Source organism: Vanellus vanellus (assembly GCF_965231255.1).
Source record: "Vanellus vanellus genome assembly, chromosome: Z".
NCBI lineage: Eukaryota > Metazoa > Chordata > Aves > Charadriiformes > Charadriidae > Vanellus > Vanellus vanellus.
The window spans coordinates 26203359-26219171 of NC_138908.1; positions in this window are offsets into that span (position 1 = coordinate 26203359).

Below are 15813 nucleotides of genomic sequence, written 5' to 3' on the forward strand. Positions count from 1 at the left end.
TGTTAAATTTCATGCCACCTCAATGCTCCAGTCTATCTAGATCCCTCTGCAAGGCATCTTGTCCCTCAAGAGAGTCAACAGCACCTCCCAGTTTAGTATCATTGGCAAACATTCAACTCCTGCATCCAGGTCATTGACAAACATACTGAACAGAACAGTCCTAGAATTGAGCCCTGAGGATCACTGCTGGTGGCCGGTTCCCAACCAGATGTAGCCTCATTCACTACAACCCATTGAGCTCTACCCTTCAGCCAGTTCTTCACCCAGTGCACCATGAACCTGCTCATCCCACAGATGGACAAATTGTCCAGATGGATGCTGTGAGTGCCAGTATCAAAAGCTTTACTAAAATCCAAAAAGACTACCACCACCTTCCCTTCATCCACTAGGTGGGTGACCTTATCACAGAATCACAGAATCACAGAACCACAGAATGGTCAGGGTTGGAAGGGACCTCTGAAGATATCTAGTCCAACCGCCCTGCCACAGCAGGGTCACCTACAGCAGGTTGCACAGGACAGCGTCCAGGTGAGTTTTGAATGTCTCCAGAGGGGGAGACTCCACAACCTCTCCGGGCAGCCTGTTCCAGTGCTTTGCCACCCTCAAAGTAAAGAAGTTCCTCCTCATGTTAAGACAGAACTTCCTATGTTCAAGTTTGTGCCTGTTACCTCTTGTCCTATCCCTGGGCACCACTGAAAAAAGACTGTTCCCATCCCCCTGGCACCCTCCCTTTAAGTATTTATAAGCATTAATAAGATCCCCCCTCAGTCTTCTTTTCTCTAGACTAAAAAGACCCAAGTCCCTCAGCCTTTCCTCATAAGACAGATGTTCCGATCCCCTAATCATCTTTGTAGCCCTTTGCTGGACCCTCTCCAGCAGATCCCTGTCCTTCTTGAACTGGGGAGCCCAGAACTAGACACAATTCTCCAGATGCGGCCTCACCAGGGCAAGCAGAGGGGAAGGATGACTTCCCTGGACCTGCTGGCCACACTCTTCTTGATGCACCCCAGAATGCCATTGGCCTTCTTGGCCACCAGGGCACATTGCTGGCTCGTGATTGTCCTGTTGTCCACCAGGACTCCCAGGTCCCTTTCCACAGAGCTCCTCTCCAGGAGGTCAGCCCCCAACCTGTACTGATGCATGGAGTTATTCCTCCCCAGGTGCAGTACCCTACACTTGCCCTTGTTGAATTTCATAAGGTTCTTCTTATGTGGGATATCCACAGAAGGATATCCCATTAGTTGAACAGGACTTTCTCTTTGTGAACCCATGTTAACTGTGCCTGATGATTGCATTTTCCTTTAAATGCCTTTCAATAGCACCCAGTATTATCTTCTCCATAATTTTTCCAAGTACTGAGGTTAGACTAACAGGTCTGTACTTCCCTGTATCTTTCCTCACACCCTTTTTGTAAATTGGACTAACACTGTCTAGCTTCCAGTCAGACTGGGCCTCCCCAGACTCGGTAGATGACCAAGAGTAGTCCTGCCATAACATTAGCTAGATCCTTCAGTGCCTGGGGATGAATCCCATCAGGCCCCATGGACTTGTGATCATTCAGCTGATACAGCTGGTCCCTTACAATTCCAGTGTCCACAGATGGAAAGGTCACTGTTCCCACTCTCATGATGCTCTGACTCAGGGGACCGGACAACCCAAAGTCTGTCAGTTTTATTAAAGACTCAGGTATAAAAAGCATTGAATGCCTCCACTTTTTCTTCATCCCTATTAGTCAGGTGACCATCTTCAACGTACTTAGATTAAGTTCTGCAAAAATTAGCAGCTATGTAAAGAAGAAAGCAAAGTCAGCACTTCTATTGAGCATGAAATCTCTTAGCCATTTATATTTATATAAAGTTTTTAATATATATTATTTATATTATAGTTATATATTTTATGTATATATTATGTACATATATAGAGTTAGCCATTTATATTTATGTTTAGTTTCCTGGCTAGCAGTCAGCATACATGTACTGGCTAAGCTATTAACACATAAAAAGCTAATAACCAGAGCATGCCTTCTTGCTTTTCTTGCTTAAAATGGATGGACGTGAAAAATAATTACAGAAAATATGGAAGGGCAAAAGAGCCAAAGGGCGAGAACTGAACTGGTAATGTGAGCGAGGACAGGAGGAGTTGTAAGAGAATGGATGATGGGGGACTCTTGATGCTGAGTGGCCGTAGGAATATGGGACACATTCATAGAAATCACATTTCATTAGGTCCAGTGTTCACTTGTTTTCTTCTTTGGAGATGAAGTTTAGTCTCTGTCTTGGTTGTTATGTTTCAACAAGTGGATATTGGTGTTCATAAATAATTAATTCCTAACTGTTACATTTAGAGTGTACCCAACATAATACTGGAGCTTTTGTTGTAGATGGAAGCAGGCTATGATGCCATTATCTCATATCTTTTTTTTTTTTTCGCAAGAACTGAATCTGTTTATTATTGGAACAGACTATAGGGATACTTATGCTGACAAGAGTATCAAACAATGTAAGTGTATGCTAGTTGGAATATTCTACATGAAGTTGACAATGAGAGATTTCCCTGAGGAATAACTAATCATATTAATAAAAAACTATATTCAAACTTTATGAAAACAATAGTTGAAAACAGGTGAAGCTCCATCACTGCAGACAACGTGCAGCATGTCTTCTCTGGCTTTGTTTTTGTATGGCATACTCTGTGCTCTGCCTTCATCCCAAATGCTGCGCGCTTCTCCTTTTTTCTGTACGCACAGAACACACCACGGTTCTTCACGCGTGCGGCCATTATTTTTCTTTTCCCTTGCTCTGCCCCTGTCTTTGTTTTCTCTCTCAAGTATATGTCTTTTTGCTTATCTCCCTCTTTAGTACAATGTATATCGCCTGATGTTCTGTGTAAATCTTTGTCCGGCCGTGAGCCACCTGTCCCCACTTCTCCACAGTAAGACTTGAAACTGCTGTCTGCCTGCCTCTGAATAATAAAATCTCCTTCTAAATTCGGGTAAAACTCACCGGCCCGGAGGTGAACTCACTCTGCATGATTAAACGACTAATTAAAAGTAATTTATGGAGTAACAGACAACACATAAAGACCAGAAACACGAAAACCGAGCAGCTCGGTGGTGGCTGGCGGTGATGAGGCACGCTGGCCGGCCCTGCTCCCCGCCGCGGCGGCCTCACGGCCGGCCCGGCCTTGTCACCTCGGCGGTGTCCGTCCCCCTCGCACGGCTCGGGAAGAGCAGCTCTGCCGCGGGAGCTCACCTCAGTCGGTACGGCCGCCGTGCGCCGCCGGCCTCCACCCACACCGGGCACCACCCGGGGGTGGCAGCCAGGCCACACGAGCCGGTCCTGCCGGCCGAGGGCTTAGGAAGGGACAGCAGCGGCCCCCGGGCCAGACCGGGCCGCGCCGGGCCGGGCCGCACCCCACTGCCCCACTCCCCCCGTCCCGCTCCGCACAGCGGCAACGCCCCCGCCCTTCCGTTGGGCGGCAGGGGCGAGCCCTCTGCCTCGGTTCCCGCCCCCCCGGCCGGGATTGGTCGCTGCTCCTTCACCCAGGCCATGTATTGGCCGCCTCTACCGGCTCTAAAGCTCTAGGATTGGCTGTAGTGGCGGACGCGGGCAGGCCGGCGGTTGCTGCGGGGAGCCGGGCTCGGGAGGGGTGAGTGCGAGCCCCCGCTGGGGCCGGCCTGGACTAGTCCGGCCCGGCGGCTGCGGGTCGAGCCCGGGACGGCCTGGGCTCTATCCCGGGGCTCTGCCTGCGGCCTCGGGCTGCGGAGGAAGGGCGGTAGTGGAGCCAGGCAAGGCCTGGCAGGTCTTCAGCCGTCGGGCGGTCGCTTGGGCCGCGCAGCTACGGTCTCTCCTCAGGGCCAGGCTTACGGGGAGCGGCCCGGCCCGGCGCGGGGGCGGCCCCGCTGGTGCTCTGGCCAAGGAAGGAGAGGGGCAGCGCAGCTCCTCCGTCTAGCGGGACGTGGGTGGCCCGACGTGTGCCTGTGCGTGAGGGGCTCCCTCGGTGGGCGGCGGGGAAGCCGGCGGTGCACGCAGCCTACGGCGCAGGCACGGGCAGGCCTTCAGCTCAAAGTTTGTTTGTTTGTTGGTTTGTCTTTTTTTTTTTTTTTTTTTTTTTCTGAAGTTGTTTTGGTTTTTTGGTGTCTTCCCCCACAACATTATGACGGTGACTCGGTATCCCCGGGCGGAAGGGGGAGCCCGCTGCCTGGTGCTGGGGCCGGGCAGCCGTCGGTGATGGCGAGCGCGGGCGCCCCGTCCTGCGCAGCAAGCCCCCGGGAGCAGCCCTGCCGGGGGGGTTTCCGCCGCGCCCCCTCAGACAAAAGAACGGGTGTGAGCAGGCTCACTTCTAAAGTTAGCCCCTTGACACTGCCTGAGCTCACTCACGACGCGCTGGCAATGCCTGCTCGCTGAAGGAGAGGTGGTACCACCCCCACGTTCAGGGACAGGAGGAATGTGTCTTGGGCCTGGAATCCAGAGGGGATGTGTTAAGCTGCATCAGCTAAAAGTGTGCATTTCTCTACACACGGGCGAAAATGCATTAACCTGCAGTTATGGTGCGCAGGATGGGTTTTGCACCTGGATGAAGGTGTTTCCTGTGTGTGCTTAGATGTTGCATCTTTAGTAGGTTCACTTGAAGTGCTTGACTTCAGTTGCACTGACTGCGGTGGAACTGAGTTCTCTCAGAATCCTGTGCACTGCAGATATGCTTGACTGGATGCTGCTGGTGAATTAACACTTTTATGAAGAATATGTATCTGTTGTGCACCATGCAGATTCATATGCTATACAAAGATTAAAAAGGTATCAAAAGTTGATGTTATAACTGTGATGCTGAGTACTTTATAGGATGTGTTTGAAAGCTTAGATACTGCACATAAGTCATTTTTCTATACTGACATGTTCAGAAACTTCCTTCTTTCAGTAAGGTTCTTTATTTGCAATTGTTTGTACAGTTAAGTGATTTAGAGGAATGATTTTTGATTAAAATTCTGTTATACTGTATCTAGAAAAAATAATGTCCTGTAGCAATAAAGAGTGCTGTCAGACTACTACTGTTCTCTCTTAATGCACAAATTGTGATGTATACATACTTCATAGATGTAAATTTCATTTAGGAGAAGTATGCATATTTAAATTTCTGTAAGCAAATATATGTAATTTCAGCTGAGTCCCACTTGCACAGAATTGATTTCCTGCTCTTTCTCATCCGTTACAGAAAGGAAAATGTCTGAAAAATGTTGTTCAGAAAAATCATTATTTTGAAGTTGTATTAAAATGCAGGATCAGGACACTTCTATGAAATACACCTTTTTTGTTTTTATTTCCTTTGCCAACTCAGTGAATTGCAATGCACTGTCAGTAGTGTGCAGAAGTTCTTGACAGATCAAAGCTTCATCAAAATAAGACATATTTATGAATTATTGCCTTGTTAAGCTTGCTGCTCCCATGAGGATGTTTACTTCTGCAAAAGCAGTTTAGCACAGGAAATGAAAAATGCTGACATGATATATTGGATTAGTTCAGCAAATACTGTTATGGATATTTGTAGCAAAAAGTTAAGAAGGCATTGCTACCATTTTTACATAGGAATCTCCCTTGTGGTCCATAGTACTTGTTGAGTTGTGTTTGTTTTGATTCTTGATCTTGTAGGAAGTCTGGCATAAAACAAAAATTCTTGCTGTGCTCTACAGCAGTAGAGGCCAAAATCCCATTGTACTGAGGACAATACTTTTGTAAGGCAGACAGTCCCCAGCTTGTGGTTTATGCTAGTATTTCTGAATAATATTTTGAACGAAGAAAGTATGGGGAACATCTTTGTTCTAATTCATTTAATCACTGATATGTTAATTATCCCCCTGCATTTTTATGGATAGGGCTGTAAATCTGATCATCTCCTGCAGAGTTATAATGATGCTTCAGCAGTCTTTTATCTATATGTTTAGTGGTGTATATGGACAGGTCCCAAAGGTCTGCTTTGCATTCATTTCAGCTGGCAAATATGTTAAAAACTTCAGTTAATATCTTGAAACAATGTTTGAGTTACAGAAACAACTTTGAACGTGGGATCAATATAGGTAAACCAAAACCACTGGAGGAAGGGAATGCTAGCTATGCTCAGCATTCTGTTCAGAGTATCTGTGGAGAAGTGATATGTTGAATGTCCTTAAAAGGCACGCTAACTTGATCTTAGGATGGTACTTCCCATCAGTGTTTGGAACTTCAGCTTCTGTGGTTTTGATGGCCTGAGCTTGAATAAAGCACACTTCGTGCTGGTTGTCACGGGAATATCCTGAAATGCTTGGAGTAATGATGTACACGTTTAGTATTGGGGCACCTATTTGAGTTGTCAAAGTGTAAAATATAGTAGGTCTTGCAAGAACCTCAGTTCTCTTACAAGCCACACCTGGCTTGCTGTTTTCGGGTGTTTGTGGAGCAGGGCTATAACTTATTTATATGCAAAATTGAGGTAATTATTAATGAGCTTTTAGTAATGAGCGGAATACTCTGCAAGGATGATAGAGCAGATGGCCATGTAAATTGCTAAATGTTCATGTGTCACAGTGGGAAAAAGTATTTAGAAATTCTGCTGCCAATGGTGTTAATAACTCTGAATGGTTTTAAAACAGCTTTTCAAATTTGATTCATTTTAAGTGTGATATTTTGATACTAGAACCTTATGCAGCACTTCAGGTAACCAAATACATGACTATGGAAGCAGAGTGAATTCCAGCTGGCACATATGTGTGTGTCCTTCCATGTGTGCTTACAGTTATTAAAATGTGACCTGAAAAGTTTGCAGTTGTTCAGATGCTGAAATCCCCTGTGGTTTTTATGTATTGCTGCAACATCATCAATATCTCTCTGCTAGATGCTAAGCAGGGAAAAGAAAATCCAAGGTGATCATTGATTTGCGTATGAAATGATGTGACTACTTGATACTATAGAAAAGTAGAATACAGAGAAATGGTTCTGATCCTGAGGGTGGTTTGTGGGTGATTGCTCAGGTGATTAGTGATAATTGGTTACATTGAAATATCCTACCCCAGCAGCTCGGTGTCAGAGATGAAATTTCTGAAACAATTGAGAGAGAAGTTTCCATAACCCAAATAATTCTAAAACAATGGCAAACCCCACCTTCTGTTTTAGTGGCTCTGTAGTTCACTTTATATCTTAAATAGGTGTGTCTTCATCACATGTTTGGTGAGCAAGTTATTTGCAGCTTGGTGACAGCTTAAAAAAATAACTGTGGTGTAAAATTTTGAGCAGTTCTCAGAGTCAGGAACCTGCAACAATTTTTCTGAGGCCTAAAAATCGGTTCCTAGGTAATGGACCTGTAATATGTGTCCAAGATTGTAGTAAGGTGCTTTAAGTGCAAAGTGGTTGTTTTTAAAAGGAGATGACAAAAAATAATCGAGTGTTTGTACCCCACACAGTAAAATTGGTGCAATTTCATACAGCATATCAATTGTGTAACCTTTTACACATTTTTAAAAAAGAAAAAAATGTGTAAAAGTAACAGAAGACATCACAATTTCTCCAACTTCTCAAAGTTATGTGAAAGTGAGCAAATAGTGATTGGGAGTCACATTGTAGGTTGTATCTTACTCTACATACCAAGTCTTTGGGGGGAAAAAAACAGGTTTTTCTCCTCCACCCTAACATAGTTATGTATGATTGTGATTCTAGCCCTGGAGCAGAATAAATATGTGAAATTCTGGAGGGCTAGCTTAGGGAAATGATTGTGGGGCTGGTAGGGACCTCAAACACTTACCCTGTCAGGCTTTTGCTCTCTCCCAACCCTTCCTCACAGTCATTCTTCAATAGATGTTTGTTTGCATCCCTTTCTGTGAGCTGGATTGCTGATTTATATTCTTCAGCCTCCCCAGGCAATCTGTTTAAATGATGTGATATTCCTACTGGTAGAAACATTTCCCTTATGTCATTTCCATGTGTTGTTTCCAAGTGTCAGGGAAATCTTGCTTGCTGCCATTTAAGGGTGATCTTTTTGAAGTATGGTACTTAAAACTGTATGCAGAGTGCTAGATCTGATTTTAACAGCATCAATCAAGATAGACGGGTTACTTTTCCTGTCTTGTAGCTTTCACTCTAATTTCACTCTAATACAGGTCCTTATGTTGCTGTTTTCCAAAACAGAGGGAACCATTAACTTCTGTGTAACTTGTGGTCCTCTGTATTCTTCCACTGCCCTTCTGCTTAGCTGCACATTGCCAATTATTCCCCCTTTGTTAATGTGCTCAGTAGTTTATTCCTACCTGACAATAATATCCTGCACTTCTTTTTAAGAATGATCTCACTTTCTTCAAAGGTATATCATAATCATTTCGCATTGCTTCTGAAATTTGAAAGTTCTGAAGGCCCAACTGACTTTGGGTGATCTCTCCTGGCTGTCAGTTGCATCAGAGGCTTTTGTTGCCCTTGTATCCAAGATACAGAATTCTGTTTATGAAAGGAAAAGAAAGAGCTTAAAGCAGTGAGTTTTCTCTGTCCTTCAGGAAAAAAAATTAGTTCCAAAAAAATGACTTTCAGTACTTGTGGTAGTGTATAAGGATTGATTACATGTTTTGGGTTAACTTTGCTTTAATAAGGACAGGTATGTAAGAGGAAAGACAACAATGTGAAAGTACATCTTTGGGCTTGATAGTTTGCTGAACTCTGGAGAATTGTTGGCTTGGTTCTACTGGCTCAGCTGTGATAATGCAACTGTCTACTGAGCTTTAAAAGACCCAGAGAGAATTAGACCCTCAAAGAAAGGGATTTGGTAAAGCTGAGTAAGCTTACTCAGTCCAATTTACAGCTTGATGGCCAACTACTGTAACCACAGCTGAAGCCGCATCAGAGCAAGCCAGCCTAACTCTGGCTCCTTGGCTGAAGTGAACAGATGGCAGACATCTCTGTAGAGGGATTCAGTGCACCCGTGTTTGTCAGAAGAGCCTGGATGAAGGAGTAAGAACTGTGCAGGATCTTGAACTCTAGGAGGATGTCTAAGGATAGAAAGGAACTGTATCAAGGTGGTGGTTTGTAGCAACTCACCCGTTAAGACACCTTTACATGGGAGGTGGTGACTGGGTTCCACTTGTAAAGGGATTTCTGGACTTGAGGCAATTTTGTGTGTCTGTGGTTTGTGTGTGTGTGTTTGTTTTTTTTTAATGACTTCGCTACATACTACTTGCCCTGTGAATATATCTAATGCATTTCATTCAGAGCAACCACTTAGAACTTCCTGCAAATACTTGAATTCATTGTTTGTATAGTGCCAGCACCCCTTCCCTTTACAGTCTGGCAAAATTTTTTGTAATTTGGATAGAGTTGTGAATTGTTTGTGCTGATTATAGGAGGTCAGTAATTGAGATTAACTTTATGGAGACAAAGGCCAAAATAGTAACCGACTTTGTTTAGCCTGCATGTTGACTAATGCTTTGAGAATTGCAGAAATCAAACTATTTATATTTGTATGCCTTAATGGATTGCAATATTTCAGAACCTCAGTTTTGCATTTACGGCACAAAATGCATGTTGGGGTAATGCAAAACGGAAACTGTTTAGTATTGAAGCGGAAGGAAGCTGCCTGTGTATTTTGTTCTTGCCCTTCAGTTTGACCAGCAGGTCTCAACTCAGCCATGCTGATCTCTTGCCTTCCTCTCTTGATTTCTTACACCTGGGGATCGAGAGCTCCTGAGGTCTATGGAAAGCATCCTTAAAGATCTGCCAGCTCTGTTCTGCTCCCTTGTCCCTGAGGGCAGTTTCCCAGGGGGTTCTATTGACTGACTCCTTGAAGAGCTGGAATTTTGCTTTCCTAAAATTCAGGGTCCTGACTTTATTCTTTGCCTGACCCATATCCCTCAGGACTGGTTAGCTCTGGTTATCTCACTTGTATGGGTGAACCACAGGTCCCGTAATGTGTCCCCTTTGGTAGGGCTGTGTATTTCCTGACTTAAGAAGTTATCTTTCCACTCCAGGAGACTCCTGGATTGCCTGTAGCTTGCTGTGCTACTTTTCCAGCAGATGTCGAGGTGGTTGAAGTCCCCCAGCAGGATGAGAGCCTGTGAGCGCAGTGCCTCCTGTAGCTGGAGTAAGAAGGCTTTGTCAGTAGGCTCCCCTTGGTTGGGCAGCCTGTAGTAGACACCAACCACTTGGTCTCTAATTCCTACCCATAGGCTTTCAACCTGCTCATGGCTATGCTTCGGAGACAGCTCTTCACACTCGACCCATTTCTTGCCATAGAGGGCAGTGCCTCCACCCCTCCTTCCTCGTCTCTCCCTTCTGAACAGCCTGTAGCCATTGATAGCTGCACTGCAGTCATGGGATTTGTCTCACCAGGTGACAATAAGCATTTTCTTTATTCACAAAGGTGTTCAGATATCTTTACTTGCCTGTGCTGCATTCAATAGTTAGGCCCACAGTGGAAAAAAAAAAAATCCCAATTCATGTTTGCTGAAAGGGTATTTGCACTGTTGAGATTCCAGAGACCTAAACTGGTCAATCAGTTTGAAGGTGCAGCCAGCTGCTGTTTCAGTCATTAACAAAATAATCAGTTTCTATAATCTGAGAGGTAAAAAAAAAAAGTTTTATTTTCATTTAAAGTGAATTCAGTGGTAGACCAGCCTGCCAGCTTATTGAACTTGGATCATAGGCTAGTTTCAGCCTCAGGCAAAGAGAAGGAACTGTACTAAGTAAAAACATTTACTTAGTGGAATCTATAGCTCAAAGAAAAGTGCAAAATGACCTAGAATGTTAATGAAAAAACAATAATTAATGCCTGAAAAATGAATCCCTGAAGCATATTCCATTCTTCAGTGTACATGTATCTGAGCTGATACTGCTTATGGAAATAATCACTACTGTGTTCTCAAGTATCCTAGACAGCAGCCTAAAGTCATTGCTCACCAAATACTTTGAAGAAGAAAGTTTTGGATGAATAAGTCTGATCCTTTAGGAAACACTTAATTCTTGCTTATGATATGGTGTACTGGTTTCAGCTGAGATAGAGTTAAATTTCTTCATAGAACCTTGTATGAGGCTGTATTTTTGGATTTTTTTTTGTTCTGAAAACAGTGTTGATAACACAGGGATGTTTTGGTTGTTGTTGAGCAGTGCTTAGAGAGCCAAGGCCACCTCTGCTTCACACACTGTCCCACCAGGGAGGAGGCTGGGAGTGCACAAGAGGGAGGGAAGGGGGACACAAACAGGACAGACCACGTGTTGCATGCTCGGCAGTTTAAGTGATGAGGGGGGAAAGGATGTTTGCCAGGCTGCTTTTACTTTGGAACTGTCTTACGCATCGTCTGGTTGCTGGTGAGCAATTTCGGTTTGGGTTTGGTTTGTTTTTTTATCATCCTTTTTCCTTGCTTTTGTTTCTTTCCCTCTTTATTTTATTACTTTCTGGGTTTTGGTTTTGTTTTTTTTTTTTTAAATTATACTGCTTTTGTCTCAGCCCATGAATTTTCTCAGTTGTACTCTTCCGATTCTCTCCCCCATATCACTAGATAGGGCAGTGAGTGAGTGGCTCCATGGTTCTTAGCTACTTACTGGGGTTAGGCTGTGGCATTCAGCTTTCTGAGGTTTAGATACATCCCAGATAGTGAAGATAGGTTCTAACTGTATATTTGTTGTTTTGGGTAGAAATTTCCCAGTGTATGTAGTTTGAAGTTTGTAAGCATAATAAAACAGTTAAAAAATTTCAGTGTTAATCTGCCCATAGTGGCAAGAGAGGGAAATTGTGACAATAATATGTTGGTTTAAGTTATTGAAATATTTCTTTCCCTTTTGGGGATTAGTCCATGCCTTTCTTCCATTAACTGACTGTCCTGAGCAGTGGTGCTTAAAGTTCTCCACTCTAATTCACATTTCTTCTTAATTAATCTGCTTTTGGAAGCTTTCAAAACCTGCAGGATAGAAAGAAATGTAGAATATTGGTTACAGCTGAAGAATATTGGATAATACATTTTAAAAGATAATGTGAATATTTTTACCTGCAACTTTTTATCTGAGTTGATCAGAGGTATGCTTTCATTGTGGTTCAGAATTAGGCAGGTAAGGGAGAGGGTGTCAAGAATGTGAGTTCTTTTTAAGATTCACCGATTTGACAGCCAAATGCGTTCATATGCTTCTAGGAGTAAAGGCGTGTTTGTTTTTTTTAAGACAGTAGCCTATAAAACAGTAATTGTCAGCATTACATGCATTCCCTTTTCAAACCTTGAATGTGAAATCCCGTTCTTGAACTGTGGAAGAAAATGGTTTCTGTAATTCCTAGATGTAAAAGAAGAAAGAGTGTTGGTGAGACTGAGACAAGAATATGCATACAAGTTTTTTTAAGAGTGTTGGGAAAAATCTGAGGAAAACTAGAAGTTATGAGTTATTAAAAGATTCAAAAAATACTATTAGGGAGATATTTGAAGCTCACTTTACATGTATTTAAAAAAAAAAAAAAAACCACCACAACCAACCAAATACCTAAATATCTTCTGCAGCAGAAAATTACAATCCTGCCTTCCCCTCTTTGGGATGAAGAACACTTGAGACTGCTGCCCACCCCCAGGTTCCCATGCCACACAGTCCTAACTTTGTTTTTCCCCTGTGAGGTATGTAACAGGCCTAGGAGACGACTGTATGTGTGAGGAAAACAAAATTGGACATAATAGAGTGAAAACAGTGGAATAATTAACTGAAAATGTCCTTGTGAGCTTTCTAGGGCTATAGGATATACTTTTTTTCAGTGGAAGTTGCCAAACTCGGTTACCTTCTTAAACTACAAAAATTGCTAGGTATGTAAGGGAGGGTTTTCAGTATTTCAGCTCTTGGAAGGCAAGGTTTTGTTCAGATGTTCAGAATGGTGTTAGATAAACTGCAATTTCTTTAATTTATGTAATTTTTTTTTTACCATTGCTTTTATGGACTAGGCTCTGTTCCAACAAAGTGGTGCGGTCCCGGTAGGTCACAGCATTTCTGGGAGTCATGAATAAGACCAGCCTACCGGCCTCTGTGGCAGTCGACATTGCCCTGTTCAGGAGACAGGTGTATGCCACAATTGGTGTCTTACAGCTGCACAGGTGATGGTGATTTGTTTGAGTAGTGTTGTATCTCGATCATGCACTCCTTGATCCCAGAAAGCTGCTTCTCCTTTTTTTTTTTTTTTTTTCCTAGTGTGTGGCATGTGAGGGGGTTGAGAGGATAGGGGAGAACAAAAGGTAACAGACGAGAGTAAAGGGAGGTGTCTGGGTTTCAGTGGCTGAGGACTGGGACACTGTCGGAGGACTCAGCATGTAACTGAGCAGAAAAGACTCCAGTCATCCTAAATCTGACTCTAAATTAGAATTGTTTGAGATCTGTATATAGGATTGTGGTCAAGGGGATGGATTGTTCCTGACTGCTTGAGTTATGATGCTAGACTGTGAACACGTGTGTGCAGGTGTCTACAGTTAACCTTGAACATTGTGTTATTTCTGGGAAAACAGCAGGATTTTTTTTTGTGGGAGAGGACAAGTTGGTTGTGCGAGTCAGCTGGATTTGGTCTAGATTCTCAGGCTTTCTACATTACAGCCTGCAGTTTGCTGGCTCTAGGGACTGGAGTCCTTAGCGCAGTATTTGTAGAAGTAAAGAAGCAGCACGCTGTTCTGTGTCAGTGGTTAAGGCAGTGCCTGGGAAAGGCTGAACTGACCTGTTTGTGAACTGTGCATTTTAGGAGACTCTGTGGTGTGTGTGTTGTTTTGTTGGGTTTTTTTTTTCCTAATCCAGCTCTGGTAATCTAAAATGCTTTTCTGCTTTATGACAGTTGCTAATGATTCTTTGGGGAATTCACCTTTTGAAAGGGTGGAGTTGTGTATATAAATGTCTTTAGACTGAGAAGTGAATAAACAGCCTGTTTCCCCTACCTTGGTTATTTAGTCACTGGTGTGTTGCGTCTCTACAACTGGTCCGTTTTGCAGAACTGTGTCTTGTCAGCAGATACTGGGTGCTCAAAAGAACAGGCCAACTGAACTGGGCTTCTGAAAGAAGATAGAGCAATACTCACTTTTAAGGTTGGGTTAGCTTGGAACAACGACCTGACAGAGGATATTGTGTCTTGGAACTTGATTGCCTGAAGGGTTTCTTGTAAATTGGTCTCTGGATTCATATGCCTAAATGCTGCCCATTTTAGGCACATAGGCAAATAACTGCATGGCTACTGCTCTTATTTTGAGATATTTTGTATCTAAGTAGAAGTTAACCTCTCCTGTAAACCAAATGTGACATCTAGACTTTCAGTAAATGGTGAAAGCTTTCACTATCTTGATCCAATAAATCTTTCCAAAGGTGGAAAAATAACTTCATGATGTATCTTTTCAGAACAATTGAATACAGGATGAGATATTCCGTATGTGAGAGAATTATCTAGAACAAAAAATGTAGTGCATTGCACCCAGCTTCAAAGATTTTGCATGCTGTGAACATAATTTTTAAAAAATAAAACATTTACATTCAGAGAGTCTGACTCTTTTGAGTGGACATCTGGTTTTGAACAATACTGTGTGTTTGAGAACAAACCAAAATGAAGAATAAAGCAGTCTTGTATTTTTACCTTTTTGTTTCAGCCACTTGCATTTACCATGTTTGAGGGCAGATTTCTCTGTTGCTGTGCTGATTTACTAATCTAACTGTAAGATTCTGCTCTGCAAGTTTGGATGTGACTGATTATTGTCAACTCCCTCTGGCAGTCTGCTAACAAGCAGTGTTACAATCAGTAGAAATTTAAGAATTGTCAGAGCTTGCTTGAATAAACATGACTTGCTGGTTGACCTTATTAGTCATCCAGTTAATATCCTTAATAAGAAAGTTAATTGTAAGGCCACTTTTTCTTGCATTAGTTGCAGAGGCTTTTGGCAAAGATGGTAGAGAGTTTTCACCTTTCAAAGGATTGCGGCAGTAGTAAAGTTAATAACAAATTGACCATCTTAGCTACTGTTGTTTAGTGTGGGATGGGCAGGCTTGGACAAATACCTGAAAATATTTTCGAGGGAGAGCATGTGTAATCAAACTACACAGAGCTTCATAGAGAAATGAGGAAAGAAGCCTCTGATACCTGCTAATTTTTTTCTGCAAAGGTTCAACTGAGTTGTGTCCCAGGTCTGTAGGGATAAGCAGTATCACCATATTGCAGCAGGTGATGGACATATTTGGACTTCTGCAGTGTTTGTGGAGCTGAGCTGTGGTTGGAGAGATTTCGTGCATGGGAAGAGGACTGGAAAGAAGTCATGACTAGGATTACATGTTTTAAGGGAGATGTAGAGCCATAGACATAATGTGGTGAGCTATACTACAACATTTTTTGTAGCAAATGGTTTCTTAGAATTGGCTAAAGGTAATAGAAAGTGAAGCTGACAACATTAGAAAAAAGACTTCTTATGTTATAGTTTGCTTAAATGTTGCAATTTTAAGCAATTGAATTGTAAATATTTGCCTTTTCATTTCAAGCACGGCAGGTATCTTCACTGTTACTGTCAATTTCCCTTGGAATGAAACAGTAATATTTTAGACCCTTGTGGCAGGTATTCTGTTGTGAGTTTAATTTTGTTTTGTTTACTCCAACCTTAATTTTTTCCATGTCAGGCTGAAAAAGAAAGTGATTATTTTTCTTCTTCTGGAACTTGCATTTTTTTCTGAGGCCCTGAATCTTCTGCTATCATTAGACTACTCATGTTTCTGTCCGTCCCGTCCGTCCCGTTTCCCCCCCTTCCCCCCCCGAATACTTGGATTTTTTTCCACATAATCTTGACTGAAGAACAGATTGCTGGGAAATGTTTTCAGCATTGCCATGCTGGCA